General features: G+C 40.3%; 1 non-coding gene across 1 annotated transcript; it reads left to right on the top strand.

The window, feature by feature from the left end:
• The first annotated feature begins 5,526 nt into the window (after positions 1 to 5,526).
• Positions 5,527 to 5,634, top strand: LOC148568169 (small nucleolar RNA R71). Its single transcript, XR_015881827.1, has one exon. It is a non-coding gene; the product is annotated as a small nucleolar RNA R71 (small nucleolar RNA).
• The last annotated feature ends 12,509 nt before the right edge of the window (positions 5,635 to 18,143 follow it).

Here is an 18,143-nt window from a genome sequence, read left to right as displayed (position 1 = left end):
ATTACTTCCAGTGGTTTACGCCATTGACAAGTTCAGATCATACTTAGTAGGATCAAAAGTGATTGTGTATACTGATCATGCTGCTCTTAAATATCTACTCACAAAGCAGGATTCAAAACCCAGGCTCATCAGATGGGTGTGCTTCTGCAAGAGTTTGATATAGAAATAAGAGACAGAAAAGGGACAGAGAACCAAGTGGCTGATCATCTGTCCCGGATAGAGCCAGTGGAAGGGACGCCCCTCCCCTCTCTTGAGATCTCTGAGACTTTTCCGGATGAGCATTTATTTGCCATTCAGGAAACACCATGGTTTGCCGATATTGCAAACTATAAAGCTGCAAGGTTCATTCCCAAGGAGTACAACAAGATACAAAAGAAGAAATTAATTACTGATGCAAAGTACTACTTGTGGGATGAACCCTATCTCTTTAAGAGATGTGCAGACGGAATAATCCGTAGGTGTGTGCCTAGAGAAGAAGCACAGAGGATCCTGTGGCATTGCCATGGATCTCAATATGGAGGCCATTTCGGAGGTGAGCGAATAGCCACCAAGGTCCTCCAATGTGGCTTCTATTGGCCCACACTCTATAAAGATTCCCGAGAGTTTGTACGTAACTGTGACAGTTGCCAAAGAGCTGGTAATCTGCCTCATGGTTACGCCATGCCTCAACAAGGAATCCTGGAAATTGAGTTGTTTGATGTATGGGGAATTGACTTCATGGGACCTTTTCCACCATCATACTCAAACACTTATATTCTGGTGGCAGTTGACTATGTATCAAAATGGGTTGAGGCCATTGCCACACCCACCAATGATACTAAAACAGTGCTGAAGTTCCTCCAGAAACATATCTTTAGCAGGTTTGGTGTCCCTAGAGTACTAATCAGTGATGGGGGCACTCACTTCTACAATAAACAGCTTTACTCTGCCATGGTTCGGTATGGAATTCGCCATAAGGTGGCTACTCCATATCATCCACAAACTAATGGGCAAGCTGAAGTCTCTAACAGAGAATTAAAGAGAATCCTAGAACGGACAGTAAGTACTCCATATCATCTACTTCCGGGGCCCACTTGGTGTGTGCTTGGGCTGGGCTTTGATTGTTACACGTGTAGAGGTCCTCCTTGGAGTTGAACGCCAGCTTTTGTGCCAGTTTGGGCGTTCAACTCTGGTTTTGGCTCCTTTTCTGGCGCTGGACGCCAGATTTGGGTAGAAAGCTGGCGTTGAACGCCAGTTTACGTCGTCTATTCTTGGCCAAAGTATGGAATATTATATATTGCTGGAAAGCCCTAGATGTCTACTTTCCAACGCAATTGGAAGTGCGCCATGTTGAGTTATGTAGCTCCAGAAAATCCACTTTGAGTGCAGGGAGGTCAGAATCCAACAGCATCAGCAGTCCTTCTTCAACCTCTGAATCTGATTTTTGCTCAAGTCCCTCAATTTCAGCCAGAAAATACCTGAAATCACAGAAAAAACACACAAACTCATAGTAAAGTCCAGAAATGTGAATTTAACATAAAATCTATTAAAAACATCCCTAAAAGTAACTAGATTCTACTAAAAATATACTAAAAACAATGCCAAAAAGCGTATAAATTATCCGCTCATCACAACACCAAACTTAAATTGTTGCTTGTCCCCAAGCAACTAAAAATCAAAATAGGATAAAAAGAATAGAATATACTATAAATTCCAAACTATCAATGAAACATAGCTTCAATCATATGAGCGGGACTTATAGCTTTTTACCTCTTGAATAGTTTTGGCATCTCACTTTATCCATTGAGGTTCAGAATGATTGGCATCTATAGGAACTCAGAGTTCAGATAGTGTTATTGATTCTCCTAGTTCAGTATGATGATTCTTGAACACAGCTATTTTATGAGTCTTGGCCGTGGCCCTAAGCACTTTGTTTTCCAGTATTACCACCGGATACATAAATGCCACAGACACATAATTGGGTGAACCTTTTCAGATTGTGACTCAGCTTTGCTAAAGTCCCCAATTATAGGTGTCCAGGGTTCTTAAGCACACTCTTTTTTTGCTTTGGACCTTGACTTTAACCGCTCAGTCTCAAGTTTTCACTTGACACCTACACGCCACAAGCACATGGTTAGGGACAGCTTGGTTTAGCCGCTTAGACCAGGATTTTATTCCTTTAGGCCCTCCTATCCACTGATGCTCAAAGCCTTGGGATCCTTTTTATTTACCCTTGCCTTTTGGTTTTAAGGGTTACTGGCTTTTTGCTCTTGCCTCTTGGTTTTAAGAGCTTTTGGCTTTTTCTGCTTGCTTTTTTTTTTATATATTTTTTTTCACCTATATTTTTTTCTGCAAGCTTTGTTCTTTGCTGCTTTTTCTTGCTTCAAGAATCATTTTTATGATTTTTCAGATTATCAAATAACATGTCTCCTAGTCATCATTCTTTCAAGAGCCAACATATTTAACATTCTTAAACAACAACTTCAAAAGACATATGCACTGTTCAAGCATTCATTCAGAAAACCGGAAGCATTGTCACCACATCAATATAATCAAACTAAGTTCAAGGATAAATTCGAAACTCATGTACTTCTTGTTCTTTTGAATTAAAACATTTTTTATTTAAGAGAGGTGATGGATTCATAGGACATTCATAACTTTTAAGACAAAGTTACTAACTACTAATGATCATGTAATGAAGACACAAACACAGATAAGCACATAACATAGAAAACGAAAAACAGAAGAAATAAGAACAAGGAATGAATCCACCTTAGTGATGGTGGCGTTTCCTTCTTAAGGAACCAATGATGTCCTTGAGCTCTTCTATGTCTCTTCCTTGCCTTTGTTGCTCCTCCTTCATTGCTTTTAGATCTTCTCTGATTTCATGAAGGATGATGGAGTGCTCTTGATGTTCCACCCTTAGTTGCTTCTAATAATTGTGTGGAAGAAAATGTATCTCCTGAGGTATCTCAGGGATCTCTTGATTTGCAGTCAAATGTTCTACCACTGAGCTATAGACCCTTGATGGAAGCTTTTGTCTTCCCTTTCCTCTTTCTAGAGGTTTCTCTGGCCTTAGGTGCCATCAATGGTTATGGAAAAAAAACAAAAAAGCTATGCTTTTACCACACCAAACTTAGAATGTTGCTCGCCCTCGAGCAAAAGAAGAAAGAATAGAAGAAGAAGAAGAAGAAGAAGATATGGAGGAGATGGATGGATGTGTGTATTCGGCCATATGGGTGGGATTGGGTGGGAGAGAGATGTTGAATTTTGAAGGTAGTGGGTGTATGGATGTGAGTGGTAAATGGAAAACAGAAGGGATGATCATGAATGGAAAGAGAGATGATGAGGTAGGTAGGGATCCTGTGGGGTCCACAGATCCTGAGATGATCCTGTGGGGTCCACAGATCCTGAGATGATCCTGTGGGATCCACAGATCCTGAGGTGTCAAGGCATTTACATCCCTGTACCAATTTAGGCATGTAAAATGCCCTTGCACACAACTCTGGGCGTTCAGCGCCAGGTTGGTGCCCATTTTGCGCGTTCAATGTCCATTTGTTGCCATTTCTGGTGTTGAACGCCAGAACCATGCTTGTTCTGGGCGTTCAGCGCCAGAATGCTGCCCATTTTGGGCGTTCAGCGCCAGAACCATGCTCTGTTCTGGCGTTAAACGCCAGGCAGATGCTCCTCCAGGGTGTGATTTTTCTTCTGCTGTTTTTGACTCCGTTTTCAATTTTTATATTTATTTTGTGACTCCACATGATCATGAACCTAAGAAAACATGAAAAACAAGAATAATAGAGTTAGATAAATAAACATTGGGTTGCCTCCCAACAAGCGCTTCTTTAATGTCAATAGCTTGACAGTGGGCTCTCATGGAGCCTCACAGGTGTGCAGAGCTTTGTTGAGACTCTCCAACACCAAACTTAGAGTTTGGATATGAGAGTTCAACACCAAACTTAGAATTTGGTTGTGGCCTCCCAATACCAAACTTAGAGTTTGACTGTGGGGGCTTTGGTTGACTCTGCTTTGAGAGAAGCTTTTCATGCTTCCTCTCCATGGTTGCAAAGAGAGATCCTTGAGTTTTAAACACAAGGGAGTCCTCATTCATTTGGAGGACTAATTCTCCTCTGTCAACATCAATCACAGCTCTTGCTGTGGCCAGGAAAGGTCTTCCTAGGATAATGGATTCATCCTCTTCCTTTCCAGTATCCAGGACTATGAAATCAGCAGGGATGTAAAGGCCCTCAACCTTTACTAACACGTCCTCTACTTGTCTATAAGCCTGTTTTCTTGAATTGTCTGCCATCTCTAATGAGATTTTAGCAGCTTGCACCCCATAGATTCCCAGTTTCTCTATTACAGCGAGGGGCATGAGGTTTATTCCTGAACCAAGGTCACACAGAGCCTTAAAGATATTATGAACTTTCCAGGATCCTGTTTCTTCTGAGGTAATGTCAGTTGATCCAGATCACTTAGTTCATTGATGAACAAGGGAGGTTCAACTTCCCAGTTATCAATACCAAATAATTTGGCATTCAGCTTCATGATTACACGAAGAAACTTGGCAGTTTGCTCTTCAGTAATATCCTCATTCTCTTCAGAAGAGGAATACTCATCAGAGCTCATGAAGGGCATAAGGAGGTTCAATGGAATCTCTATGGTCTCTAGATGAGCCTCAGAGTCCTTTGGTTCCTCAGAGGGAAGCTCCTTATTGGTCACTGGACGTCCCAGGAGGTCTTCCTCCTTGGGATTCACGTCCTCTCCTTCCCTTACAGGTTCGGCCATGGTGCTTATGTCAATGGCCTTGCACTCTCCTTTTGGATTCTCTTCTGTATTGCTTGGGAGAGTACTAGGAGGGATTTCAGTGATCCTTTTACTCAGCTGGCCCACTTGTGCTTCCAAATTTCTAATGGAAGACCTTGTTTCATTCATGAAACTTACAGTGGCCTTAGATAGATCAGAGACTAAGTTTGCTAAGCTAGATGGATTCTGCTCAGAATTCTCTGTCTGTTGCTGAGTAGATGATGGAAAAGGCTTGCTATTGCTAAACCTATTTCATCCACCATTATTAAAGCCTTGTTGAGGCTTTTGATCCTTCCATGAGAAATTTGGATGATTTCTCCATGATGAGTTATAGGTGTTTCCATAAGGTTCACCTAAGTAATTCACCTCTGCTATTGCAGGGTTCTCAGGATCATAAGCTTCTTCTTCATAAGAAGCCTCTTGAGTACTGTTGGATGCAGCTTGCATTCCATTCAGACTCTGAGAAATCATATTGACTTGCTGAGTCAATATTTTGTTCTGAGCCAATATGGCATTCAGAGTATCAACTTCAAGAACTCCCTTCTTCATAGGCGTCCCATTGCTCACAGGATTCCTTTCAGAAGTGTACATGAACTGGTTGTTAGCAATCATGTCAATGAGTTCTTGAGCTTCTGCAGGCATTTTCTTTAGGTGAATGGATCCACCTGCAGAAGTGTCCAGTGACATCTTTGATAGCTCAGATAAACCATCATAGAATATATCCAGGATGCTCCATTCTGAAAGCATGTCAGAAGGACACTTTTTGGTCAACTGTTTGTATCTTTCCCAAGCTTCATAGAGGGATTCACCTTCTTTCTGTCTGAAGGTTTGAACATCAGCTCTAAGCTTGCTCAGCTTTTGAGGAGGAAAGTACTTGGCTAAGAAAGCCGTGACCAGCTTATCCCAAGAGTTCAGACTGTCTTTGGGTTGAGAATCCAACCATAATCTAGCTCTGTCTCTTACAGCAAAAGGGAAAAGCATGAGCCTGTAGACTTCAGGATCTACTCCATTAGTCTTAACAGTATCACATATCTGCAAGAATTCAGTTAAGAACTGAAAAGGATCTTCAGATGGAAGTCCATGAAACTTGCAGTTCTGCTGCATTAGAGAAACTAATTGAGGTTTCAGCTCAAAGTTGTTTGCTCCAATGGCAGGAATGGAGATGCTTCTTCCATGTAAATTGGAATTAGGTGCAGTAAAGTCACTAAGCATCTTCCTTACATTATTATTATTTTCGGCTGCCATCTCCTCTTCCTGTTCGAAAATTTCTGAAAGGTTATCTCTGGCTTGTTGTAATTTAGCTTCTCTTAATTTTCTCTTCAGAGTCCTTTCAGGTTCTGGATCTGCTTCAACAAGAATGTTCTTGTCCTTCCTCCTGCTCATATGACAAAGAAGAGGGCACAGAAAAAATAATAATAATAATATGGATCCTTTATATCACAGTATAGAGGTCCCAGTGTGAGTGGAAGAAAAGAGGGGGAGACAAAGAATGTAATATAATGGAAGAAACATAACTGTGAGGATGGCAGAGATGTGAGATGAGATGTTAGTAGATGAATAAATAAATAGAATAAGATGAGAGAGAAGGGATTTTCGAAAATAGTTTTTGAAAAAGAGTTAGTGATTTTTGAAAATAGTTTTTGAAAAAATGTTAGTAATTTTCGAAAATTAAGATTTAAAAATTAAAATAATTAATAAATCAAAAAGAAATTTTGAAAAAGGGGAAAGATATTTTCGAAAATGAGAGAGAGAGAGTTAGTTAGGTAGTTTTGAAAAAGTTAAGAAACAAACAAAAAGTTAGTTAGTTAGTTGAAACAAATTTTGAAAAGATAAGAAGTTAGGAGGTTAGAAAAGATATTTTGAAATAAAATTTTTGAAAAAGATAAGAAGATATTTTTGAAAAGATATGATTGAAATTGTTTTTGAAAAAGATTTGATTTTTAAAATCACAATTAATGACTTGATTCACAAGAAATCACAAGATATGATTCTAGAACTTAAAGTTTGAATCTTTCTTAACAAGCAAGTAACAAACTTCAAATTTTCGAATCAAAACATTAATTGATTATGTTATTTTCAAAAATTTGATATAAAAATAAGAAAAAGAGTTTTGAAAAATATTTTTGGAATTTTCAAAAATAACTAAGAATTTTGAAAAAGATTTTGAAAAAGATAAGATTTTCAAATTGAAAATTTGATTTGACTCATAAGAAACAATTTGAATTTAAAAATTTTTTGAAAAAGTCAATCAAATTTTCGAATTTGATGAGAGAAAAAGGGAAAGAAATTTTTTTTTTGATTTTTTTTTATGATGCAAGAGAGAAACAAGAAAAATGATGCAATGCATGGCAATTTTAGATCAAAACTATGAATGTGTGCAAGAATGCTATGAATGTCAAGATGAACACCAAGAACACCGTGAATATCATGATGAACATCAAGAACATATTTTTGAAAAATTTTATATGCAGAGAAAACATGCAAGACACCAAACTTAGAAATCTTTCATGTTTAGACTCTAATAAATAAAAAAATGTACATGTAAAACAAGAAAAGACACAAAACAAGGAAAACATCAAGATCAAACAAGAAGACTGACAAAGAACAACTTGAAGATCATGAAGAACACTATGAATGTATGAAATTTTCGAAAAATGCAAGATGCACATGCAATTGACACCAAACTTATAACATGACACATGACTCAAACAAGAGACACAAAAATATTTTTGATTTTTATGATTTTCTAATTTTTTTTGTATTTTTATTTTATTATTTTTTTTTTCGAAAATTATTTTGAAAAATAAAAATAAGGATTCCAAAATCTTTAATATGAATTCCAGGAATCTTGTCATGTTAGTCTTAAAGCTCCAATCAAAGGGTCAGGCATGGCTTAATAGCCAGCCAAGCTTTAATAAAAATATGAGTGTAATTCAGACATGACAAGCCTGACATACCCTATCCAGAAGGATTGGGCATGACTCCACTGAGGTGATTAGCCAATCCCAAAGCAGTTTGGGTATGGCTTTACAGCCAGATAGGCTTCAACATACTTCATGAAACACTAGAATTCATTCTTAAAAATTTTGAAGCCATAGAATAATTTATTTTTGAAAACATTATTTTTAGTAAAAAAAAAAATTTTTTTTTTCGAAAACAAAAGGAAAATTTTTTGGAAAGATTTTTGAAAATTTTTTTAAAAGAAAACAAAAAGAAAATTACCTAATCTGAGCAACAGGATGAACCGTCAGTTGTCCAAACTCGAACAATCTCCGGCAACGGCGCCAAAAACTTGGTGCACGAAATTGTGGTGTCCAGGCTCGAACAATCCCTGGCAACGTGAGCAACTTGGTACGCGTAATCGTGATTACACTTTAATGATGTAAGATTCATGGCTCTTTCTTTCCCTGGCAGTGGCGCCAAGAACATGGTGCCAATACCATGGTTCACAACTTCGATACAACTAACCAGCAAGTGCACTGGGTCGTCCAAGTAATACCTTACGTGAGTAAGGGTCGAATCCCACGGAGATTGTTGGTATGAAGCAAGCTATGGTCACCTTGTAAATCTCAGTCAGGCAGATATAAAGTGATAATGGTGTTTTCGAATATTATATAATAAAATAGGGATAGAGATACTTATGTAATTCATTGGTAGGAATTTCAGATAAGCGAATGGAGATGCTTTTCGTTCCTCTGAACCTCTGCTTTCCTGCTATCTTCATCCAATCAGTCTTACTCCTTTCCATGGCTAGCTTTATGTGATACATCACCACTGTCAATGGCTACTTTCGGTCATCTCTCGGGAAAATGATCCAATGTCCTGTCACGGTACGGCTAATCGTCTGGAGGCATCACCCTTGCCAATGGCTTCATCTTATCCTCTCAGTGAATAATATGCTCACGCACCCTGTCACGGCATGCTATTCATCTGTCGGTTCTCGATCATGCTGGAATAGGATTTACTATCCTTTTGCGTCTGTCACTAACGTCCTGCAATCGCGAGTTAGGAGCTCGTCACAGTCATTCAATCATTGAATCCTACTCGGAATACCACAGACAAGGTTTAGACTTTCCGGATTCTCTTGAATGCCGCCATCATTCTAGCTTACGCCACGAAGATTCTGGTTAGGAGATCTAAGAGATACTCATTCTAGCTTATTTCATGTAGAACGGAAGTGTTTGTCAGGCACGTGTTCATAGGGGAGAATGGTGATGAGCGTCACACATAATCATCACCTTCATCACGTTCTTGGGTGCGAATGGATATCTTAGAAGCAAAATAAGATGAATTGAATAGAAAACAGTAGTACTTTGCATTAATCTTTGAGGAACAGTAGAGCTCCACACCTTAATCTATGGAGTGTAGAAACTCTACCGTTAAAAATACATAAGTGAAGGTCCAGGCATGGCCGAGATGGCCAGCCCCCAAAACGTGATCACAGGATCAAAATACAATCCAGGATGCCAAATACAATAGTAAAAGGTCCTATTTATAATAAACTAGCTACTAGGGTTTACATGAGTAAGTAATTGATGCATAAATCCACTTCCGGGGCCCACTTGGTGTGTGCTTGGGCTGGGTTTTGATTGTTACACGTGTAGAGGTCCTCCTTGCAGTTGAACGCCAGCTTTTGTGCCAGTTTGGGCGTTCAACTCTGGTTTTGGCTCCTTTTCTGGCGCTGGACGCCAGATTTGGGTAGAAATCTGGCGTTGAACGCCAGTTTACGTCGTCTATTCTTGGCCAAAGTATGGACTATTATATATTGCTGGAAAGCCCTGGATGTCTACTTTCCAACGCAATTGGAAGCGCGCCATTTCGAGTTCTGTAGCTCCAGAAAATTCACATTGAGTGCAGGGAGGTCAGAATCCAACAGCATCAGCAGTCCTTCTTCAACCTCTAAATCTGATTTTTGCTCAAGTCCCTCAATTTCAGCCAGAAAATACCTGAAATCACAGAAAAAAACACAAACTCATAGTAAAGTCCAGAAATGTGAATTTAACATAAAATCTATTAAAAACATCCCTAAAAGTAACTAGATTCTACTAAAAATATACTAAAAACAATGCCAAAAAGTGTATAAATTATCCGCTCATCAGCCACCATGCTACATTGCATTATGAGCGGTGGAGACATCAATGTACATGAAATTATAGCGGAGAGAATCCAAGAGGCAGCCGAAAAGAGTGATCCGAGTGCTCGGCTTTTGTACCCCAGCACCATTGTGAGATTATGTAAGAAAGCCAAGGTGGTCTTCGAAGACAGCAATCCACATTGGGTAAACCCTGGGAGGTTAGTTACGCTCCAGCGTATAACTTCTGTGGCACCCACCCAACAACAAAGAAGGCCTCAAATAGGGAAAAGAACATCACAAGAAGGACCTCACCAAGAAGAATCTCATCAGGAAGAATACCAACAAGAAGAATACTATGATCCAACCAATATAAATCTGGGCCACATTCAAGGAGCCATTGAGGACTTGGCAAGGAGATATATGGAAGGGCAAGAGCAACAACTACACCTTCAATCCCAGTGGATGGATCGTCAGGAAGAATTACTTACTAACTGGATGAATCAACAAGGAGAGTGGCAGAAACAACAAATCGAACAGCAACAGGAACACTACTCTCAGCTCACTCAAGCCATCAATCAAGTGACTGAAAGGCAAGAGCATCAAGATAAATGCCTTCAAGAACTCAACCAACGTCAGCTAGCTCAGACGAAGGTATTCAACGAGTTCAGCGTGCTTAATGAAGGACGGCAACTACACAGGGAAGAATTCAACATAAACACTCAAGCCAAGTTGAATTATATGTCTGGGCATATGCATAATTTGCACTCTACAATTCCTAGGTATGATACAGTCCAAAAAGATCTAACAGAACAAGAGGAAAGGAAGGTGAAACAACAGAAGGAAACATTGAAAAAGAAGATGGAAGATACTGGCTTCTGGAAAAAGTTGATTGGAAAAAGCAAGGGAAATGGGGGTTCAAGCACTCAAGAAGGACACAAAGAGGATAAACAAGAGGGAGAGCATGGGCAGCCCCGTGAGTAAAAGGTGGTGGAGTTCCCTCTTCGTTTTATCTTTTTGAAGTCTAAATAAGGAAAATCATGTATGAAATAGAACATGCTTCCATAGTAGCTTAGGAATTTTCAATTCTGTCTTTAGCATTTTCAGTTATTAAGTCTATGTGTGCTATCCAAGTTACCTGTTTTCATTTTTATCCTACTTACTTATATGCTCGCCCTTTGAATTTAATGAAAAAGAATGTTATGAAAAGAAAAACCAGAGTGGAGTTCACATTGTGGAAGTAAGTTCTCAAAGTCTGTGGTGTGGTAATAAGTTAGCTAAGTTGGTTCACCTGTAAGGTATAAGGACACTTATGCACTGAATTACATGCTTGAAACACATTCTATGAGATTAACCAAACAACAAGATCCTAATAAGAAAAAGAAAGAACAATAAGAGTTTGAAAAAGAAAGAGAAGTAATAAGAAATAAGGCTAGGCACCAAGGGTTTAACTCTTGAGGGATGTGTTTGTGGTAATCTTGTACCAAGGATCTGCTTGGATGAATAAATTCTTATGAGTGCTTCATCACTTGATAACTTGGGTTAACTAACCCGGGATTATCAACTGAAAATCCACTATCAAGAGCAACCTTGCTACAGAACATTTAGTAACCTAAAGAGGTGCTGGACACCAAGGCCTCAAGGAAAGAAAATAACAAACAATGTGCCTGTGGTGTGCATGTATGGGGGAGAGAGACTTGAGGGAGTAAGTCCTTAGGGGTGTTTCAACACCTAGCACCTTGAACCAACTGGTTCGGGAGTGTTGGCTAAAAGCTTATTTTAAAGAGTCGCCCCCTCACAGAGCACTTAGCCTAAGGATGCAATAAACCCTGAAAAGGGGGAGGATCAAAGAATAAGGATCTCATAGGATGCAATCAAGCAAGTTTTCAAAGGCATGATAAGGACTTGGAAACCAGTAAAGAAATGAACCTAAGTTACTATGCATAAAACCCCATAAACTAAGAGCTTTACTTCTATAATAAGAACTTGTTCCTCTTCTTCTTTCATTCATCATTCTTATGTTTCAGTACTTGCTTAGGGACAAGCAAGCTTTAAGTTTGGTGTTGTGATGCCAGGGCATTTTGGCCAGTTTCACTGACCTTTTCTTTACTGTTTTAGGGTAGTTTCATGCATTTTATTAAGTAAATAAGCAAGTTTTGGGTAGATATTCACTTACATCTTGATTCAAGCAAACATTGTAAACTTTGCATGATTTCATGAGAATTATGCATGAATTTAATGACAAATTGGATAATGCATGATCTCATGACTTGGAATAGAGCTTTGATGCACTTTAATTGCTTGATTTCAGGATAAAGGAAGCAAGGAAGAACCACGTTAGTAGCCACGTTAGTCTAATAAACGTGACCACTAACGTGGAATGGGAGCTAGCTTGCAACATTAATGAGAAAAGCGATCACCAATAACGCCCTCGAAAGCCATTATAGCCCACGTTAGTTGCCACGTTAATTACGTTAACGTGGAAGCTAACGTGGAAGAGAAGTGAAGCTCCAACGTTAGTGGTAAAAGTGAATGCCACTAACGTTGGAAGAAGGGGCACACTTGGCCACGTTAAGAGTTACGTTAATCACATTAACGTGAACTCTAACATGGAAGGAACAAGGAATTGCAAACGTTAGTGACACTCACCTTTGTCACTAACGTTGGATTAAGCCACTATTAAGCCACTATTTCCCACGTTAGTTGCCACGTTAACTACGTTAACGTGGAAGCTAACGTGGAAGAAGAATTGATGGACCAACGTTAGTGACACTCACATTTGTCACTAACATTGGAGATGGCAATCACCACCACGTTAATGGTCACGTTAATCTAATTAACGTGAACTCTAACGTGGGAAGGAGGGGCGTTTGGAGCGTTAGTGACAAAGGTAAGTGTCACTAACGCTCTCGAAGAATAGGCAAGTCCACGTTAAAGGTCACTTTAGCTATACTAACGTGAACTCTAACGTGGGGAAAGGGGGCAATAAGCAACGTTATTGGAAAAGGTGAATGCCAATAACGTTTGCGAAGGACCAAGAGGCAACGTTAGTGCCACTAACGTTGAAGTTAACGTGAATCAATTTTGGCTTGGAACGTTAATGAAAAAGGTGATCATCACTAACGTTCTCGAACCCATACTTTCACTTAACGTTAAAACCACTAACGTCCTAACTAACGTCCATGCCTAACTCACACCTTCTCTCCAAGCAGAGCTGAGCCCACTGAAGATTGTAACTGCTTCAACTAAAGATCCAAAGGCTCATATCCAAGACTTGAAGAAGCCAACTTGAAGATCAGAAGAGTAGTATATATAGGAGTAGTTTTGAACTAGTGAGGGAGCTTTTGGCATATTGAAGAACTACACTCTGTATATTTTACTTTCCCTGCACTTTGTAGTTTGAGTTTTCATAATGTACTTTTCATTTACGCATTCCATTCCCAGAGCTATGAACAACTAAACCCCTTTCATTGGGTTAGGGAGCTCTGTTGTAATTTGATGGATCAATAATAGTTTTCATTATTCTTCTTCTTTCTTTTCTCTTGATTTTACTAGAAAGCTTTCAATCTTCATCCAATTGGGTAGTTATCTTGGAAAAGAAGCTATTCACACTTGGATCATTTCGGAACCTTGGAAGAGGAAGGAAGAGATCATGCTATAAATACTTTCTCATGTTGGACCAAATTGGGGTTTGGATGGATATAGTGACATATAATCCTACCAACACTTTGATTTGGGAATACATGTGGTATAATCAGTGACAATACTTCATCTCTTCTCATGAGCAATTAGCCTAAGGAATTGGCTATTGATCAGGATTTGAGAGATTGGGTTGCCAAGGAATTGGAATCCAATCACTTAAGATTGCCAGCATTTACTTTCCGCCATTTCCATTTTGCTCTTTATTTCCAGCATTTACAATTTCTGTTATTTACTTTCCCGCCATTTACGTTTCTGCAAATATCAACTCAATTTCTGCTTAGCTCAACTAGAACATTCCTCTTATTAAAGTTGCTTGACCAATCAATCCCTGTGGGATTCGACCTCACTCTATTGTGAGTTTTTACTTGATGACAATTCGGTATACTTGCCGAGGGAAATTTATTAAGAGACAAGTTTCCGTGCATCAGAATCAAGATCCATTCACTAGGGAGATCATGAAGACCAAAACTCCTAAGGACTTCAAACTTTCGGATATGACTTTGTACGATGGCACTACAAATCCCAACCATCATCTCAGCAATTTCAGAAGTAGAATGTACCTCACCGATGCCTCAGACGTAGTTCACTGCAATGCTTTTCCAACAACTCTCAAAAAAACAGTAATTAGATGGTTCGACAACCTACCTCCGTAGTCCATCTCAAGCTTTGATGACTTAGCCAAAATGTTCCTGGCCAGATTCTCCATCCAAAAAGATAAGGCTAAGCACGCCCCTAGTCTACTAGGAATCAAGAAAGGAGATCGGGAAAGTCTTCGCAACTACATGGAAAGATTCAACAAAACATGCTTAGACATACAAAGCCTACCAACAGAGGCCGCCATCATGGGCCTCATCAATGGCCTACGAGAGGGACCTTTTAGCCAATCTATATCAAAGAAATACCCCACATCTCTGGATAAAGTGCAAGAACGAGCGGAGAAATACATCAACATGGAAGAAAATTCTCGACTAGGAGAAATCTCAAAATCCGGATTCACCTATCGAGACAAAGATAAAGAGTCCAAAAAGAAGGAAGATCGGCAAGGGGAAAAAATTAAAATACCATAATTACACCCCTCTTCGGGTGTCCCTGGTGGATATTTATAAAGAAGTCTGCCACACAGAAAAAATACCCCCAACCCGACCACTCAAAGGCAAAAGAGGAGGAGGAAACCGGAACGAATATTGTGAATACCATCGAGCCCGAGGGCATTCCACCAACGAATGCTTTGACTTAAAAAATGTCATAGAAAAATTAGTGAGAGAAGGAAAACTAGATCGGTATCTAGCCACCCGGGATGATGAGCAAAGAAAAAGGAGAAGAGACGAGGAGGTTGGACGAACCGAGCAATCACCTCGTACACCAGAAAGACATGTTCATATGATACACGAAGGGTTTTCAGGAGGAGGAATCTCCAACTCATCTTGCAAAAGATATCTCAAAGAAGTATATCATGTCGAAGGAAAGGAGGAAGCACCCGACATCCCTGCAATTACGTTTACCAAAGAAAATGCATCCGGTATCATCTGAGGACACGACGATCCCATGGTCATCACCATTAAACTGGCAAATGCAAATCTTCACTGCACACTAATAGACCAAGGGAGCTCTGCCGACATCTTATTCAAATCTGCCTTCGACAAGCTCGGCTTGGAAGATAAAGAACTTAGAGCATATCCAAATAGCCTGTTCGGACTGGGAGACACTCCAGTGCAACCAATAGGATACGTCTCACTACACACAACCTTCGGAAAAGGAAACCAATCCAGAACACTCAAGATAGACTACATCGTGGTCGACGTGAGTTCAGCCCACAATGCCCTAATAGGTCGGACAACACTAAATCAACTCGATGCAATAGTCTCAACTCCACATCTATGCATGAAATTCCCAACTGCAGAAGGGATAGCTACGATAAAAGCAGATCAGAAGATGGCACGCCGCTGTTATAACGAAAGTCTAAACCTCAGAGACAGAGGAGAAGAATTCCACACAATCAAACTTGGTGGAGTTCAGAGGCGAGAAAAACTCCGTCCACAACCTGAAGGTGAAGTAGAGAAAGTCCAGATCGGAGACATCCCAGACAAAACAACCAATATTGGCACAATTCTAAAAGAAGACATAAAAGAATCACTCGTACAGTTCTTACGAGAAAACGCCAACCTCTTTGCGTGGAAGGCTGCAGACATGCCAGGCATAGACCCCGAGTTAATGTGTCACAAGCTAGCAGTCTATCCTGGATCTCGGCCAGTACAACAGAGGCGTAGAAAGCTCGGACCCGAATAATCCCAAGCTGTGGAAGAGCAGGTACAAGCTCTACTGGAGGCAGGATTCATAAGAGAAGTCAAGTACCCACTATGGTTAGCTAACGTCGTCTTGGTGAAAAAATCAAACGGGAAGTGGCGAATATGTACCGACTACACTGATCTCAACAAAGCCCGCCCAAAAAACCCTTATCCACTCCCAAGTATCGATGCCCTGGTAGATGCCTCCTCTGGATATAAATACCTCTCGTTTATGGATGCATATCCGGATACAATTAAATCCCAATGTATCCACCCGATCAAGAAAAAACCTCGTTCTTAACACCAAAAGCAAACTACTGCTATATTGTGATGCCTTTTGGTCTCAAAAATGCGGGAGCTACTTATCAAAGGCTAATGAATAAAGTCTTTTCGGATCATATCAGAAAAGTCATGGAAGTCTATGTGGACGACATGTTGATAAAGACACAAAGTGAAGAGACATTATTGTCCGACCTGGTCCAAGTGTTCGACAGTGTAAGGAAGCATGGCATGCGACTCAATCCTGCAAAATGCACCTTTGCAGTTGAAGCTGGCAAGTTCTTAGGTTTTATGCTCACACAAAGAGGAATTGAGGCAAATCCGGATAAATGCCAGGCCATACTCAACATGAAGAGCCCAACTTGTGTCAAAGAGGTATAACAACTCAATGGGAGATTGGCAGCCTTGTCTAGATTCCTAGCGGGATCAGCGATAAGATCTCTTCCCTTCTATGTTACTCTAAGGAAAGGAAAGAGGTATGAATGGACAACGGAATGCGAACAAGCCTTCCAAGATTTCAAAAGATTCCTAGGATAGTCACCTATCCTATCTCGGCCACGAGAAGGAGAACTACTCATAATATACCTCGCGGTAGGAAGTCGGGTAGTAGCCTCAGCACTAGTTCGAGAAGACGAGAGCGGGCAACAACCCGTGTACTTCATCAGTAAAGCATTACAAGGATTCGAGCTGAACTACCAAAAAATAGAAAAATTTGCCTATGCTCTCATACTAACATCTCGACGACTTCGTCCGTACTTCCAAGATCACACCATTAAGGTTCGGACCAACCAGCCCATAAAAGGGATACTACAGAAAACAGACCTAGCAGGCAGAATCTTGCAATGGGCAGTCGAGTTGTCCGAATTCGACCATCAATACGAAGCTCGGACGACCATCAAATCACAATACTTGGCCGACTTCATAGAAGAATTTACAGACACCCCGGAAACCCCCACAGAATGGAATCTCTATATGGATGGTTCCTCGAATAAGACTGGAAGCGGCGCAGGTGTGATAATTGAAAGCAACCAAGGAACCCAAATTGAACTTTCTCTCAAATTCAGGTTCCGTGCCTCAAACAACCAGGCGGAATATGAGACACTACTAGCTGGTTTAAAGCTGGCTAAAGAAGTCGGAGCTCAAAGACTCATTATCTTCAGCGACTCACAGGTGATCACTTCACAAATAACGGGGAGCTACCAAGCTAAGGACCCCACTATGAAAAAATACCTGGGTAAAACCAGGGAACAGCTTGGATAACTCCAGGAATATGAGATCCACCACATACCCCGCGAACAGAATGCCCGAGCTGACGCACTCTCAAAACTAGCCAGCACCAAACCAGGAGGCAACAATAGAAGCCTCATCCAGGAAATACTACAGAACCCGTCAATCTCGGAAGAAGAAAAAGTCTTAGCCATAACAAGTCTAGATCAAGGATGGATAACTCCCATAATTAACTACCTCAAAACAGAAACACTTCGTACAGAAGAGAACGAGGCAAAAAGGTTAAAACGGAAGGCATAATACTACATTATCATAAACAATACTCTATACAAAAGAGGAATTTCAATACCATTGTTAAAATGCGTACCAACTTCCAACACGAAGGAAGTTCTAGAAGAAATACACAGTGGCATCTGTGGCAATCATCTCAGAGTACAAGCACTCACCAAAAAAGTACTTCGGGCAGGATTTTATTGGCTAACCCTACAAAAGGAGGCCACAGAGTTCGTAAAGACGTGTCCACCATGTCAAAAACATGCCAACTTTCACATCGCCCCGCCAGAGGAGCTCATCAGCGTAACCGCACCTTGGCCATTTGCAAAATGGGGACTCGACCTTCTCAGACCCTTTCCTCAGGGATCAGGACAAGTTAAATTCCTCATAGTAGGAGTAGACTATTTCACAAAGTGGATCGAGGCAGAACCCCTAACTAACGCCACTGCTCAAAGAAGTCAAAAATTCCTATATAGGAACATTGTCACAAGGTTCGGGGTCCCATACTCCATCACCACAGA

The sequence above is a fragment of the Arachis ipaensis genome, chromosome B4 (assembly GCF_059453495.1).
Source record: "Arachis ipaensis isolate K30076 ecotype BB chromosome B4, ASM5945349v1, whole genome shotgun sequence".
NCBI lineage: Eukaryota > Viridiplantae > Streptophyta > Magnoliopsida > Fabales > Fabaceae > Arachis > Arachis ipaensis.
This window is presented reverse-complemented; position numbering and strand designations above follow the sequence as displayed.